Here is a 15,232-nt window from a genome sequence, read left to right on the forward strand (position 1 = left end):
GTGAGCAGATGCTGGTAAGCTATCACTGTATTCCCTCTCTCCGTGCACTAGTATTTTCTACTTTTCTGTGGCAACGTCTCTGTAGCAAGTAAAGGAACAGAGATGATTTCTGAAGTCTTCCACAGGCCTGCTTAACCTCTTCTGCTTGCATGTACCTCTTCTTTGAGGAGGCTCTGCTTTTATCGTTTTGCCTGCTCTTTCTCAGATCAAAATGAGCTGTTCAATAGTGGGTTTTTTCGGACACTTCTGGTCCTCCTGGCTGGTCCTCCTTGATTTGCTTGGAACAATATTTAAAGAAAAAAGAGAAGAGTAAACTTGCCTTAAAAGGCTGAAGGCAGGTTTTAGTTCAAGCCGTATCTCTGGTTTCTCTCCCAGTGGATTTTAGCTTTCTAATGGAACTGAAATCCAATGAATATCGGATAAGCTTGATAGCAGTCATATTTGCCACCACACATTTGTAATAGATTGTCCCCTAAATGGTGTTTTGCTTGCTAAGCCCTGCTCCAAGAGTAAGGGTGTTTAAAAACTGCTGTGCTTTTCTTCAGCAACTGGATACAAACCTAAGCAAGGAGAAGCAGCAGCCTCTGAGGGAGAAGGACACTATGGTCAAGAGGGAGATGGTGTCCTGTTATCTGCACACATCCAGTGCTGTGAGTATTTCTGACCCTCGCTGCTGCCTCTGTGCTGGGGTCCTCGGGAGCAGGTGCTACAGGTTCCAGCACAAAAACTCCAGCCTGGCTTCTAAACAAAAAATTCAGAAGGTTTTGAGTTAAAACATCACCTAAAATGGAGTACCTCTCAATAAGTCACAAAAAAATGTGCATACATAGACAATAAGTGTTAAATCTTTTTGGTAGTAGTATATAACACCACAACTACTTATTTGGTTGCTTTCGGAGACTTGCAGGAAGCTTTCAGTTAAGTGGTTGATCATGCGATAGTTAAACCAATATTAGATTGTAATAAAGATTCACCTTTTTTTTCATCATTTGGCCAGCTTTCAAAGCTTTGTCTTTACAGGAACAGAGGGAACCATGGTGTTCTGTAGCTAGTGATGGCTACAGAGCTTTTCTTTAATTCTTTTAATTTAGTCTTTTAATACAACTTTTTTAAAGTTCCTGAAAAGTCTTTGTTATTCAGATTGAGGTTTTTCTGCAAAAAAAGGATATCTGCTTCGATATCCTTTCAAAACATTGGTCGGAGATAATCTTTTACAGTGGGGAGAGGAAAAAAGGTGTCTTGGAGCAAGATTTCTAGTGAAATTTTCAAGTACTTTCTGAGGTTGGGGACTAACCTATGTGGGCATGTCCTTCCAAAATGCCACTTAAAGGTTTTTTTGAGTCTCTCGGAGGAGTTTTCACTGAGACGTGACTTTTGAGAGCTAAGTATTTATATGCTACTGGACAAAATACCTGTACAAGTACCCTCTCCTCTTACTTGACTGTTTTCAACTCACTCACTTCTTCTTTACCCCATTTCTCTTCCTCTCTAAACTCTGTTCATAGAATCATTAAGGTTGGAAAAGACCTCTAAGATCATCGAGTCCAACCGTCAACCCAACACCACCATGCCCATTACACCATGTCCCTAAGCGCCTCATCTACACGTCTTTTAAATACTTCCAGTGATGGTGACTCCACCACTTCCCTGGGCAGCCTGTTCCAAGGCCTGACCACTCTTGCAGTAAAGAAATTTCTCCTCATGTCCAATCTAAACATCCCTTGGCGCAACTTGAGGCCATTTCCTCTCGTCCTATCGCTAGTTACTTGGCAGAAGAGACCAACACTCGCTACAGCCTCCTTTCAGGTAGTTGTAGAGCACGATGAGGTCTCCCCTCAGCCTCCTCTTCTCCAGACTAAACAACCCCAGTTCCCTCAGCCGCTCCTCATCAGAATTGTGCTCCAGGCCTTTCACCAGCTTCATTGCCCTTCTCTGGACATGCTCCAGCACCTCAATGTCTTTCTTGTAGTGAGGGGCCCAAAACTGAACACAGGATTCGAGGTACTGCCTCAACAGTGCCGAGTACAGGGGCACGATCACCTCCTTGCTCCTGCTGGCCACACTATTTCTGATACAGGCCAGGATGCTGTTGGCCTTCTTGGCCACCTGGGCACACTGCTGGCTCATGATCTGCCGGCTGTCAGCCAGCACCCCCAGGTCCTTTTCCTCTGGGCAGATTTCCAGCCACTCTTCCCCAAGCCTGTAGCATTGCCTGGGGTTGTTGTCAACTAAGTCCAAGACCCAGCACTTGGCCTTGTTGAATCTCATACAGTTGGCCTCAGCCCATCGATCCAGCCTGTCCAGGTCCCTCTGCAGAGCTTTCCTACCCTCAAGCAGATCAACACTCCCGCCCAACTTGGTGTCATCTGCAAACTTACTGAGGGAGCCCTCGATCCCCTCATCCAGATCATTGATAAAGATATTGAACAGGACCGGTCCCAATACTGAGCCTTGGGGAACACCGCTCGTGACCGGCCGCCAACTGGATTTAACTCCGTTCACACCACAACTCTCTGGGCCCGGCTGTCCAGCCAGTTTTTTACCCAGCAAAGAGTGCACCTGTCTAAGCCGTGAGCCGCCAGTTTCTCTAGGAGAATGCCGTGGGAGACAGTGTCAAAGGCCTTACTGAAGTCCAGGTAGACCACATCCACAGCCTTTCCCTCATCCACTAAGCGGGTCACATGGTCATAGAAGGAGATCAAGTTGGTCAAGCAGAACCTGCCTTCCATGAACCCGTGCTGGCTGGGCCTGATCCCCTGGTTGTCCCAGACATGGCTTGTGAGCGCCCTGAAAACAAACCGCTCCATAATCTTCCCCGGCACCGACCACAGGCTGACCGGCCTGTAGTTCCCCAGATTCTCTTTCCGGCCCTTCTTGTAGATGGGCGTCACATTGGCAAACCTCCAGTCGTCCGGGACCTCCCCAGTTAACCAGGACTGCTGGTAAATGATGGAGAGTGGCTTGGCAAGCTCCTCCGCCAGCTCCCTCAGTACCCTCGGGTGGATCCCATCCGGACCTATAGACTTGTGAATGTCCAGGTGGCATAGCAGGTCATTAACTTCTTCCTCTTGGATTATGGGGGGTTTATCCTGCTCGCCATCCCTGTCTTCAGGATAAACCCCCCATACAAACCTTGTTTGTAGAGGTTCCAGCTCAGGCCTTTCTTCCCGCTCTTGATTCTGGCAGGCAGTCCCTGCCCTGGATTTAATCTTGGTTCCTGCAAGTGCTTCCTCTCCTCTTGCTCCTGCCACCCCATCCCTTGGGCTGTTTGCTTTTTAATGGCAGCTGCTGACATTCACACATCCTCCCTCCTGCAGTTCTTGGGCTTGACTTGCTGTCTTGGAATCCCATCATTTTTTCTCCACAAGACTTCTGGAAAGTACTAAGATTCCCAATCTCAATGTGATGCCCTGTTCCTGAAGAAAATGTGCCTTTTTTTCTTCCCGCCCCTATCTTTTTGTGGCGTAAGTGTGGTCAGCTACTTAAACCTGGCCATCCAATGTCTGGACTGCCAGTTTCTGAAGGTGGGACAGGAAAATGAAGGTTTCAGCATATGAACTTTGACTCTTCACTTTGAGATCCATATAAAAAGAGGCACGGCCTCCTTAATATGTAGCATATTAAGGAAGAGGCAGGAGGAGAGCTGTCTGAAAATACCAGGCTGAAGCCTATGACTGGTGGAGTCCTGGCCGTCTTCTGTGTATTGTTTCTGGGCAGACCTGGCTCCTGACTTTCCAGCTGTGAAACTGACTGCTCGTAGCTTTTTTGGGTGTCAGTGCCAAACTGCCTGCTCCCTGGCTCACCGTGCTGGCTGTCCTGGGCTAAACTTGAGCAAACACGCTGCTATCAGTGAGTTCTCTGGGATGAGGAAGAGCACAAGAGGAAACAGAGGCTTAAATGGCAAAGCTGATTCTGGACCTCGTTTGTGGAGCAAGGGAGTACGAATATATTTCTGGATGTGGCACGTTCCAGCTATCCCCACGTGTTGGCAATGTTGTTGAACACATCCTTTCTAAACCTGACACAAAGAGCTACCACTGGCCCCAGCGTCTGCATCAATAGTCAGGTCCAAAGGGGCTGTGGAGCAATCTGGGCCCTGCTTCTGGCTCACAGTGTCTAAAGGATGAGAAAAGTCCATGCAAGCAGCTCTCTAATTAATGTCCTTGTCCCAGGATCCCATTCAGGGCCATGTGTTGGAGATCTGGCACAGCCTGTTTTCAGAAAGCCCTGTATGTCTCATTCAGGGGGCTTGCTACTTCCCAGCAAAGGCAACTAATGCTACCAGTTCATGAAGCAGAATAAGGCCTGCCTGCCAGGGACCTGGAATTGGAGAGGGGTCAGAGTTATTGGCTAGAGGTGGGGGTTTGTCTGGGGCTTCGTCTTTAAATGTGACTCTGACGTTATGGGTCACAGCTTTTGAGTCCTTTCAGTAGCTGCTCATGCTGCGTATCATCACAGGTAGGCAGGTGGTTTCACTTTGACTTTTCCAGAAGGGTATACTTTTTTCTTTTTCTTTTTTTTTTTTCTCCCCAGAGCGGGATTTAGGGTTCAGTGCATCATTTCAAGGATTTTCCACGTTTGGTTTCTGAAATGCAGAGCCGATGTTGAGACACACAGGCATAGTGCAGCAACTTGTCTTCCTATAAAGCAAACAGAAACCATTCACAAAAGCATATGCCTTCCTTTCTAATTCAAGATACTCCTCATACTTGAGGAAGACCTTCCTGTTCAACAGAAACTCATTGCCAGAATACCAGGAGATGGACAAGTGCCAGCTTCTTCTCTCGACAGGGAAATTGCTACACATCCTTCATCATTATCAAAGGTAGCTTGTGGTTTAAAAAAAAAAAGTGGTTTGAGTGATTTGGGCATCTGTGACATCCCAGTACTTGTAGCTGTGCTAGTTCAAGGTAAAGATTTTAGGGAAATTCCTTGGCTTTAGACTTCTTACCCGGAGCCATAAACTGGCCCAAATGACAGCTTCTTGGAAGCAGAATATAAGATGGATTTCTTGGAACACACAATGAAGTGCTAGCCCTCTTGTAGGCAGAAGAGCAGCATAATCCTTTCCAAATGGGATTTAAATACCTCATATTGTTAAATGTAAATGGTAGGAAGAGAAGAATGGGTCTTTTAGAGAGAGTGATACTTTGCTTGCAGTATGGGTTTGAAGGTGCTGTGCTGCGCAAGCGTGACACCAGCACAGGCACGCTGAAGGCAAAAGAGGACATCCTGTAAAAGAGGGACAGACGCTACCTAATCTGGAAGCATACAGTTTCTTTTCTGAAAACTGAAGGTAATTCAGTTAGAGGGAGAGCCTGTTTGGAAGTTTTAGTAGTTTGGGGGCAGAGGCCAGTTGGGGGCTGGGGCCCTCGGGGGTGGGGGCTGTTTCTGCCCCATGCCCTTGGCCTGGTGCTCACAAAGCCCTGGGAACGGGCTTTCCAAAATCCTGCTGGAAGGAGCCAGATGTGGGACCTGTGGCGGAGCTGGGGCACAGGGAGCACCCCTGGACCAGCCTCAGGACCTGCGGCAAACCTGACTTCAAATCAGCTCTCCCAGCAGGACGTTGCCCAGGAGCAACTTTGAGTTTTGTAGATTGGCGATGAACATTGCTTCGCGGAGCAGCCGGGGCTGGAGGGAAAAAAAAACCAGCTTGGGGAGAAAAAAAAAAAATCCTCCGGCTGGGGTGTTTTTATTATAATTTAAAAATAAAAAAAAATATTACTCTCAACATTAAATACAACCTGCAATAAAATACTTCACACATACAAGGTTAGGCACATTCAAAAACTAACACTCATTCAACAACCTCTCGCTCCACCCCTCACTCAAAACACCATTGTTTCACCACCCACCTGCCACGATGGCATATTGCCCCAGTTCTAGACCCATCCCTGGAACTGTCTCGCCACGCACCTCAAAGCAACATTGCCGCTCCATACAACTCCAAAGTTTCAGTCTTCTTAACAGCAAGCCGAGCAAGACGCTTCGCTGCATTCACTGGTCCTGCTCCTTCTTCGCTTCGATTTGGACACTCTGGCAAGACTTGCTTGAGAATTTTCTCCGGGGATCCAAATCATCCTGGGGCACCTGCAAAAAACTGCAAAAGGGAGTCTACACCCTGCTTGCCAATACCTACTGGCTATACAAAAAACCAGCCCAGACAACCTCCATCCAAACAGGCCACGCTAATCAAACCATGTAAAGCAAGTCAGCTGGATGCTGACCAATAGCTTGACAAGACTAAAAGCCTGTCTTGTTTTTGCATATGCCTTCTAACTGCAGACGGAAAAAAACAAACCCCAGATATTGAGCCCCAGATAGACAAGTTAAGGCAAATTCAAGATTCAACCCGCTCGACCTACCTTGCAAACTGCCGCTCCCAAAAGGCCAGAGTGCAACCTCTAGCACCCACAAAACGCAATGAAAGTAACTGTGGCAGCTCTCTAGAGCTACTTGCCCAGAGATGGACTGTACAGTCTTTGCCTAAAGAATCTGGCCAGATCAATATATAACCATATCACCATAAAGCTATGCTTCCCCTGCCTTTAATATTGCTACACTCCCAGGCAGGGCAGCTCTGACTGACACGCAGACAGAGACTGCACACAGACACCACAAACAATGTGACCGTGAGACGCAAGAAGACCGTGAGCGAGAATGACCCCTGTAGGGAAGATGCCTCTGGCACAGAAGCCCTACAGTGCCACAATGGCACAAATGCTCTATAGCACCCCTCGGTAAGAGAGGTGACTGCCACGGCCCATGAGAGAAAACCACCATCAAAACCAGAACGATGGATGCATGAGAAGCCGGACTTTAAGACCTAAGACCGTTAAGGACACAGGGGTGAAACCCCTAAAGACAACTGTGGAAAGAGAACTCTCAAGAGCAGAGCTGCCAGTACCGCCTGGCTTGCCACCACAAGAGATGACCCTTCAGAAACATCTACGATGCAACTCTTACCAGACATGTCCATGCTTGAAGCTACAATGGCAAGATAAGAAGGGCTCAACAGGCACTATGCGGATGAGGCAATGCATTTGAGACCCTTGGGAGGGCTACCAAGGTACCTGCTGATCACAAAGAGCTATGGAGACATCAAGACCTGAGAAAGCTCTGGTAGAAGACACAGAAGAGAGTCTGCAGAAACTACACAGCACCACAGACACAGGCTGGAACTGCCCTGCCCAGCACACGCTAGCATCATGCTGAAGAATAACCCACTCCCTTTACACCTTCCCAAAGGGGACTGTTCCTAGACAGTCCTCTCTCCTACGCTAACTTCATAACCCCTTCCTGCAATTCCCAACCTGTTCCCTCCCCAGCCCTGGTCCCTCAACTTAGCTTTCAGAGGGCCAGGGATCTGAATCCATCCTAAAGAAAAAAGCCAACACAAAACCCAAAACACTAACTGGGATGTTGCTGCACTCGCCCGGTTCCTCTTTATCTGCCAAAAAAAAAAAACACCAAACCACCCACACCAAAAAAACCACACCAAACCACAGAACAGTGCTGGTATTCAGCATCACACTAGCCTCCTCCTCAAATGCACCATAGTGCTCTGCTCACCTGCTCCATGCTGATTCCAAAGTCAGATGCTGCGACTGTCACTCGTGGCACCCAAGATGTCAAGAGACACAAAGTTAACATTGCGCTTGGGAGAAATCGCCAGCCCCATGCTCCTCCTCACTACTACCCCAGCTCCCTCAAACACTCATCCAATTCCAAAGGCAGCCAGCACAGCTCCTGCAAAACCAAAAGGTAAATGGTTAACCAAGATGCCATGTAATACTTAGCTATTAAATGGTGACCCAGCAGACAACCTCCTCAACTTTTCAGACTGCTCCTCAGTGGGCAGCTACACCCCTTTGAGGCTACCTGTGGCATGTGGAAAAACCCAAACTAAAAGCACATGCTGAAATACTGCCCAAAACCACAGTCTGCTTGCAGCAATTCTCATCTCCTCCTCCTTTACCTTGGCCTTTACTTGCGCACCCAGCCTCCATCATTTGGGGCTGCTGCATTGAAGCTTGCGTACCACATGTAAAGCCCAAACAACAGGTAATGCTTATAACTTCACTGACAATACACCACCTGAAAAATAACTGCTACTTCAGCCCGCTAGTCATTGCTCACCTTGCCCGAGTCAACTCCAATGCCTATATCCCTCCTGGCCCATTGCTTTGCATCTTCAGAAAAAAAAAAAAAATACAACATTATGCAGTCATATAGCCAACAAGACTCATCTTCCCTCCAATGCCACAGGCTGACCCACTTTCACCACAAAGTCATAGAATACCAAGTTGGAAGAGACCTCACAATCATCTGGTCCAACCTTTCTTGGCAAAAGCACGGTCTAGACAAGATAGCCCAGCACCCTGCCCGGCCAAATCTTAACAGTGTCCAATGTTGGGGAATCTGCCACTTCCCTGGGCTGATTGTTCTCATTGTGAAAAGTTTTCCTCTTGTGTCCAAAAGGAATCTCCCCAGGAGTAACTTGTACCCATTACCCCTCATCTTTTCCATGTGACTCCTTGTAAAAGGGAAGTCTCCATCAGCTTTGTAACCACGCTTTAACTCCTGGAACATGGTGATGAGGTCTCCCCTAAGCCTTCTTTTCTCAAGGCTAACCAAACCCCAGTTCTCTCAGTCTTTCCACACGTGTCAGGTTCTTTTGATCATCTTTGTGGCCCTTCTCTGGACCCTATCCAGCCTGTTCACATCTTTTTTTTGTATAGTGGGGACCAACACCGAACACAGTATTCCAGCTGTGACCTGGCAAGTGCCGAGTAGAGGGGGATAATGACTTCTATATTTCTGCTGGTGATGCCCTTGTTGATGCAATCCAGCATCGTGTTGGCCGCCTTTGCTGCAGCAGCACACTGTTCACTCAGATTGAGCTTGTTCTCCACCAGGACCCCCAGGTCCCTTTCCACAGCTGCTCCCGAGCTGGATAGATCCCAGCCTGTACTCCACTCCTGGATATATTTTCCCAGGTGCAAGACCTAACTTTTAACTTCGTTGAACTTCATAAGGTTCTCGTTAGCCCAGTCTTCCAGCCTATCCAGGTCTTCCTGCAGAGTGGCTCTCCCCTCCAAAGTGTCCGCTTCCACACTCAGTTTGGTATCATCATCAAGCTTCATCAGCGCACACTTGATCCCATCATCCACATTACTTATGAAGATATTAAATAGTGTTGGGCCCAATATCGATCCCTGGGGGACCCCGTTTGTGACTGGTTGCCAGTTTGAAAAGAAGCTATTTACTACCACCCTCTGGGGGTGGCCTGTCAGCAAGTTCCCCACCCACCAAACAGACCACTTGTCTAGACTGTAACGTACCAGTTTCTCTAGGAGGAGGCTGTGGGAAACCATATGAAAAGCCTTGGAGAAATCCAGGTAGAGTGTGTCCACTACTCACCCCACATCAACTGGAAAGGTTACTTCATTGTAGAAAGCAGCCAGGTTTGTCAAGCATGATTTGCCCTTGGTGAATCCGTGCTGGCTATTCATGTGCTTTATTTGACTTGTGATATCATACAGGAGGATTCGATCCACAGCTTTCCCAGGGACTGAAGTATGACTGATGGGCTTATAATTTCCTGGATTCTCCTTTATGCCTTTCTTGTAGATGGGGTGACATTAGCCTTCTTCCAGTCTTCTGGGACATCACCCAATCTCCACAACTTCTCAAAGATTAAGGAAAGCAGCCTTACAATAACCTTCTTATGGTGCTACACTTGCCACCTCTGTCACTCTTTGGTGCGCGGCTCATTCCTATGCATCTGAAAAAACAATAACATCAAACAAGTCACCCATTTGCAGAGCAATAGCTTCACAATTCCAGAAGTCTTGTTTCCATTTAGGAATACCATTTAGAATCCAACAACACATCCTGCCATTAACAAAAAAACCCCACACAAACAACCCACAACTATTAAGCCCCGAACATATAAGCATTAACACCTTTGAGATTCAATCTGTTTTACTACCCCTGACCAGCCCCTCCCACACGGCTCTGCTCCTCCCCATAAAACACCACTGAAAGAGCTGTCCACACAACCTGCTGATGGCTACTCGATCTGAGATGACTCTACCACCTTTGCCTCAACAGACTAACCATAGACTCTTATGGCTATTCCACCTACCGCTGACTACACCCCTGGGCAGGGCGGCTCCAAGCCAAACGCACACATGCACAGACTGACACTACACAGAACCCTACAAACAACGCGCCTCAAAGAGGAGAGAAAACTGTCGGCAAGAGAATGACACCCGGACGGAAGACGCTGTCGGGCAAGAAGACCCGTGGGACCATGATGGTGACGTGAGGAGGCTCTGTGGCAACCCCAGAAAGAGAGTAGAACATCACGGCCCATGACAAGAAGTTATTCTCAAAACTGAGAGGATGTATGCGCAAGAAGCCTGGTCTCAAGACCTAAGAATGTAAGGATGCAGGGAAGAAATCCCAGTCCATGAAAATGGATGGCTAGAGAGCAGAGCTGCTCATTCAGCCGGGAAGGATGCTGCAAAAGGTGACCGTCTGGAAACTTCGAGATGTGAGACTGATCCATGCTTTAAGCTTGTAATGCAAAAAAAGCAGCATCCGATTGGTGCTACACCAATGAGTACAGACATTCGAGATGCTAGGGATGGCGCCTGAGGTGCACGGTGTGCTCCTCGAGCGCAAAGAGGACATCGAGACCTGAGGAAGGCCTAAGACACAGAAGACAGACCACACAAACTACACAACAATGGACACAGGCTGGAACTGCCCAGCCGTAGCGTCATGCTGAAGAGTAACCCGCTCCCTTTAACTGCCCAAAGGGGACTGTTCCTGGACAGCCCTTTGCCCTATAGTAGCTTTAAATCCCCCTTCCTGCATTTGCCAACCTTGTCCCCTTGCTCCCTCCCCAGCCATCGTCCCTCAACTTAGCTTTCAGAGGGCCAAGGGTCTGAATCCATCCTTGACAAAAAACACATTGGCTAGCTGATATTTTCCTGCAGTCACCAGGTTCCTCTTCAGTATCTGAAAAAAAAAACCACAACACAACACACCAGCAGTAAGCATCATGACAGTAGACACCGCTCTCTTCCACAACACCCTCGTCCTCACAAGAGCCGTGGCATTGTGCTTGCCTGCTCCACGCCGATTCCAGAGTCGGAGGCTGCAGCCGCCGTTACTTCTGGCACCTGAGATACCAAGACACACAAAGATACCATTGCGTTTGTGAGAAGTCACGAGCCCCATGCTCCTCCTCTCTACTACCCAGCTCACCTCAAATGCTCAGCCAACTCCAAAGGCGGCCCGCACGGAACCTGCAAAACCACAGAGAAACGCTTCACTAAGTTGCCATCTAATACTTTGCTATTAGACACCAACCTGGCCTGCAACCGCCTCACCTCAAGTTGCCACGTTGAGGTTTGCGCACGATCTGTAAAACACTGTCAACAAGGACTGCCTATAACTTGACCAGCAATACAACACCTGAAAAATAACCGCTACTTCAGCCCACCAATCACCACCTACCTTGCCAGAGTCAGCTCCAGTGCCCATATCCCACGTTGCTAAACCCTAACCCTGACCACTAACCCTAAACCTAAAAGAGAAACAAAAAGGCCGCAGTGCAAGCACCGCCCAGCAATAACCAAAGCATCAATGGGCCATCAACGCTCCTCTCATACCAAACCCAAAAGACAACACACACCCCAAGCTACTGGAAAGAGAGTTAACTCTGTCCCAGCTGGAACCAGGACACACCCCCAGCGCCAAGCACACAACACCGCAATTGCCAAACATCTGGACATGCCCAGAACCTGGACACACCCAGCACCCACAAGACCCAGCACCCGGTCATGACCAGCAACTGGAAATGCCCACAGCCAGCATCCCCAGTGCCCAGCACTCGGTCATGCCAAGCACCCGGACATGCCCAGCACCCAGACATGCCCAGCACCCACACTGCCCAACAGCCAGCACCCACACATACCCAGCACAACCAGGGCCCAGCAAACAGCACACACACATGCCAAGAATCCAGCACCCCCAGAGCACAGCACCAAACAACCCCAGCGCATGCACTCAGCACCACATATTGCCAGCACCCAGAACTGGATATGCCCAGCACCCAGTACTTCCAGCACACAGCATCCAGCACCAAGACATACCCTGCACTCAGTTATGCATAGGACACAGCAAGGCCAGGGCCCAGCATCCCCAGTACCTAGCACCCAGCACCCCCACCGCCCAACAGCCACAACCCGGATATGCCCAGCACACAGCACCCGCAGCGCTCAGCACCCAGCATCCCCAGTGCCCTGTACCCAGCACCACTGTCCATCACCCCCAGTGCCCAGAAACCAGCATACCGAACACCCAGGAGCCAGCACCCCCACTGCCCAGCACCCCCACTGCCCAGCACTGAGCACCCAGACATGCCCAGCACCTGGACATGCACAGCACCCAGCATCCCCAGGACCCAGCACTCAGAATGCCAGCGCACTGCACCCATCATACCCTCCACCCAGCACCAAGATACCCCAGTGCCCACCATCCAGCACCCCCAGGGCCCAGCACCCCCATGCCCAGCACTAACTCCTGGACATGCGCACAACCCAGCACTCCCAGCACCTGGACATGCCCAGCACCCCGTATCCCCAGCACCCTGCACCCAATATCCCCAGCACCCAGTAGCCCCAGCACCCAGCAGCAAGACATAGCCTGCACCAGCTTATGCATAGTACCCAAGACTCCCAGGGCCCAGCAACCAGCACCCTCAGTACCTAGCCCCCTGCACCCGCAGCACCCACCACCCTCAGTACCCAGCACCTGGATATGCCCTGCAGGTACCTTCCCTGGTGCCCACACCCAACACCCGGACATGCCCAGCGCCCAACACACAGCACCCACACTGCCCAACAGCCAGCACTCACACATGCCCAGCACAACCAGGGCCCAGCACACAGCACACACATGCCAAGAATCCAGCACCCCCAGAGCGCAGCACCCAGCAACCCCGGAGCATGCACCCAGCACCGTACATGCCCAGCACCATATATGGCCACCACCCAGCACCTCCAGCACGCAGCATCCAGCACCGAGACCTACCCTCCACTCAGTTATGCATAGGACACAGCAATGCCAGGGTCCAGCACCCCCAGTACCTAGCCCCCAGCACCTGCACCGGCCAGCACCCAGCAAGCCCAGTCCCCGGCACCCAGTAACCCCATTGCCCAGCACCCCGTACCCGCAGTGCCCAGCATCCGGCATGTGGACATGCCCAGCACATGGACATACCCACCAGCTAGCACCCCTCGTGCCCAGCACCCAAAGCACCCTCCACCCGGCGCACAGCACCCAAACATGCACAGTGCTCAGCACCCCCACCACCCAACAGCCAGGATCAGGAAATGCCCAGCAGCAAGCACTCCCATGCCTCCCACCCAGTGCCCAATAACCAGCACCCAGCCATGCGCAGCACACGGACATGCCCAGCACCCAGCAACCCCAGTGCCCAGTACCCAGCATCCAGACATGCCCTGGACCCAGACATGCCCAGCGCCCAACACACCAGTGCCCAGAACCCAGCAAACCGGCCCCCAACATCCCCAGTGATCAGCACATAGCACACAGACATGCCCAGCACCCACAGCGCTCAGCACCCCAAGTGTCCTGCACCCAGCACACCAGACACCCTCCATTCAGCACCCCCACAGCTCTCATATCCAGCACCCCCAGTGCCCAGAAACCAGCATCCCCAACACCCAGCATCCCCACCAGACAGAACCCCCAGTGCCCAGCACCCCGCACCCAGACATGCCCAGCACCTGGACATGCACAGCACCCCGAGGACCCAGCACTCAGAATGCCAGTGCATTGCACCCGTCATACCCTCCATCCAGCACCAAAAACCCCATCGCCTATCACCCTTCACATGGACTTGCCCTGTACCCAGCAATCACATGGACCACCACTCCCCAGCGCCAAGCACCCAGCACCTGGACATGCCCAGCAGCAAGCATCACCACCCCCCACCATCCCCAGTGCCCAGCACCTGGACATGCCCAGCCCCCACCACACAGCACCCACACTGCCCAACAGCCAGCACCCAAAGTTACCCAGCACAACCAGGGCCCAGCACACACACATGCCAAGAATCCAGCACCCCCAAAGCACAGCACCCAGCAACTCCAGTGCATACATCCAAGCACTGGATATGCTCAGCACCGGATATGCCCAACACCCAGCACCCCCACCAATCAGCGCTCAGCAACAGAACATGCCAAGCACCATGCACCACCAATGGGTAGCAAGGGGTACTAAGTGTGGTGGATGTTGCGCATTTGTGGTGCTGGAGGTGGCTAGGTGCTGGGCAGCTGAAAAGGAGCTATCAAAGGAAAGTAAGAGCCACCGACAGCTTTCAGTCCTGGCTACTTGTGTGTGTGAGCTTGAAGGGCTGCTTGACTGCTCTGCAGTTGGGCTCTGGCAAGATTGATGGTGCAGCGAGTGCAGAGCCCCGGTGTTGGTGGCTCTCTGAAAGAGCTGCCACGAAAGGCAAGTTCAAGCAACAGCTTTCAATGCTGGTTCCTTCTGTGTTGGAGCGCCATCTGGTGGGAATCCATATTGGAGCTGAGCTTTGATGAGGGTAAGGCATAGCTTGGTATTTAGGTGGGAGAACTAAGGGAGGGGCCGGTGTTGGTGGGGCTGAGAAGGGGCTGCCAAAGGGAAGGTGAGGGCCAGCATCAACTTTGAGTCCTGGCTACTTCTGTGTTGGAGCCCCATGTGGTGGGTGGCCGTTTCGGAGCTGGGCTCTGATGGAGGTAAGGCATAGGTTGATGTTTAGGTGGAAGAAGAAAGGGAGAGGGCCGGTGTTTTCGGTGCTGAGAAGGGGCTACTTCTGTCTTGCAGCCCCATGTGGTGAGTAGCGTTATCTGACTCAGAAGGAGCCAGGACTGAAGGCTGATGCTGGCCCTCATCTTCCCTTGGCAGCAGCTCCTCAGCCCCACCAACACCGGAGCTCTGTGTTTGTTCTCCCACTTAACCTCAACCAAGCCATTACCCTCATCAGATCCAAGCTCCGAAGCAGCCACCCACCATATGGGCTTCAGGCACCGAAGTAGCTAGGAAAGAAGGCTGATGCTGGCCCTCACCTTCCCTTTTCAGCCGCTCCAAAACCAGGGCTCTGTGTTTGTTCTCCCACATAACCTCAGCCTATCCCTTACACTCATCA

The 15,232-nt window shown here is 50.9% G+C and overlaps 2 long non-coding RNA genes across 3 annotated transcripts; both read right to left on the reverse strand.

Annotated features, from left to right (window-relative positions):
* Window positions 1-5,330: 5,330 nt before the first annotated feature.
* Window positions 5,331-11,017, reverse strand: LOC142086923 (uncharacterized). 2 transcript variants are annotated; one of them, XR_012675280.1, is made up of 3 exons: window positions 8,140-9,335; window positions 7,700-7,749; window positions 5,331-6,081 (listed from the first exon to the last, which is right to left on the reverse strand). It is a non-coding gene; the product is annotated as an uncharacterized LOC142086923 (long non-coding RNA). The 2 variants fall into 2 exon arrangements; XR_012675281.1 differs by lacking the exon at window positions 5,331-6,081 and adding an exon at window positions 9,424-11,017 and having other exon boundaries at window positions 6,994-7,749; window positions 8,140-8,192.
* A 34-nt stretch (window positions 11,018-11,051) lies between these two features.
* On the reverse strand, window positions 11,052-11,429 carry LOC142086486 (uncharacterized). Its single transcript, XR_012675132.1, has 3 exons — window positions 11,406-11,429; window positions 11,281-11,321; window positions 11,052-11,195 (listed from the first exon to the last, which is right to left on the reverse strand). It is a non-coding gene; the product is annotated as an uncharacterized LOC142086486 (long non-coding RNA).
* Window positions 11,430-15,232: the final 3,803 nt, after the last annotated feature.

This window comes from Calonectris borealis, chromosome 11 (genome assembly GCF_964195595.1).
Source record: "Calonectris borealis chromosome 11, bCalBor7.hap1.2, whole genome shotgun sequence".
Taxonomy (NCBI): Eukaryota; Metazoa; Chordata; class Aves; order Procellariiformes; family Procellariidae; genus Calonectris; species Calonectris borealis.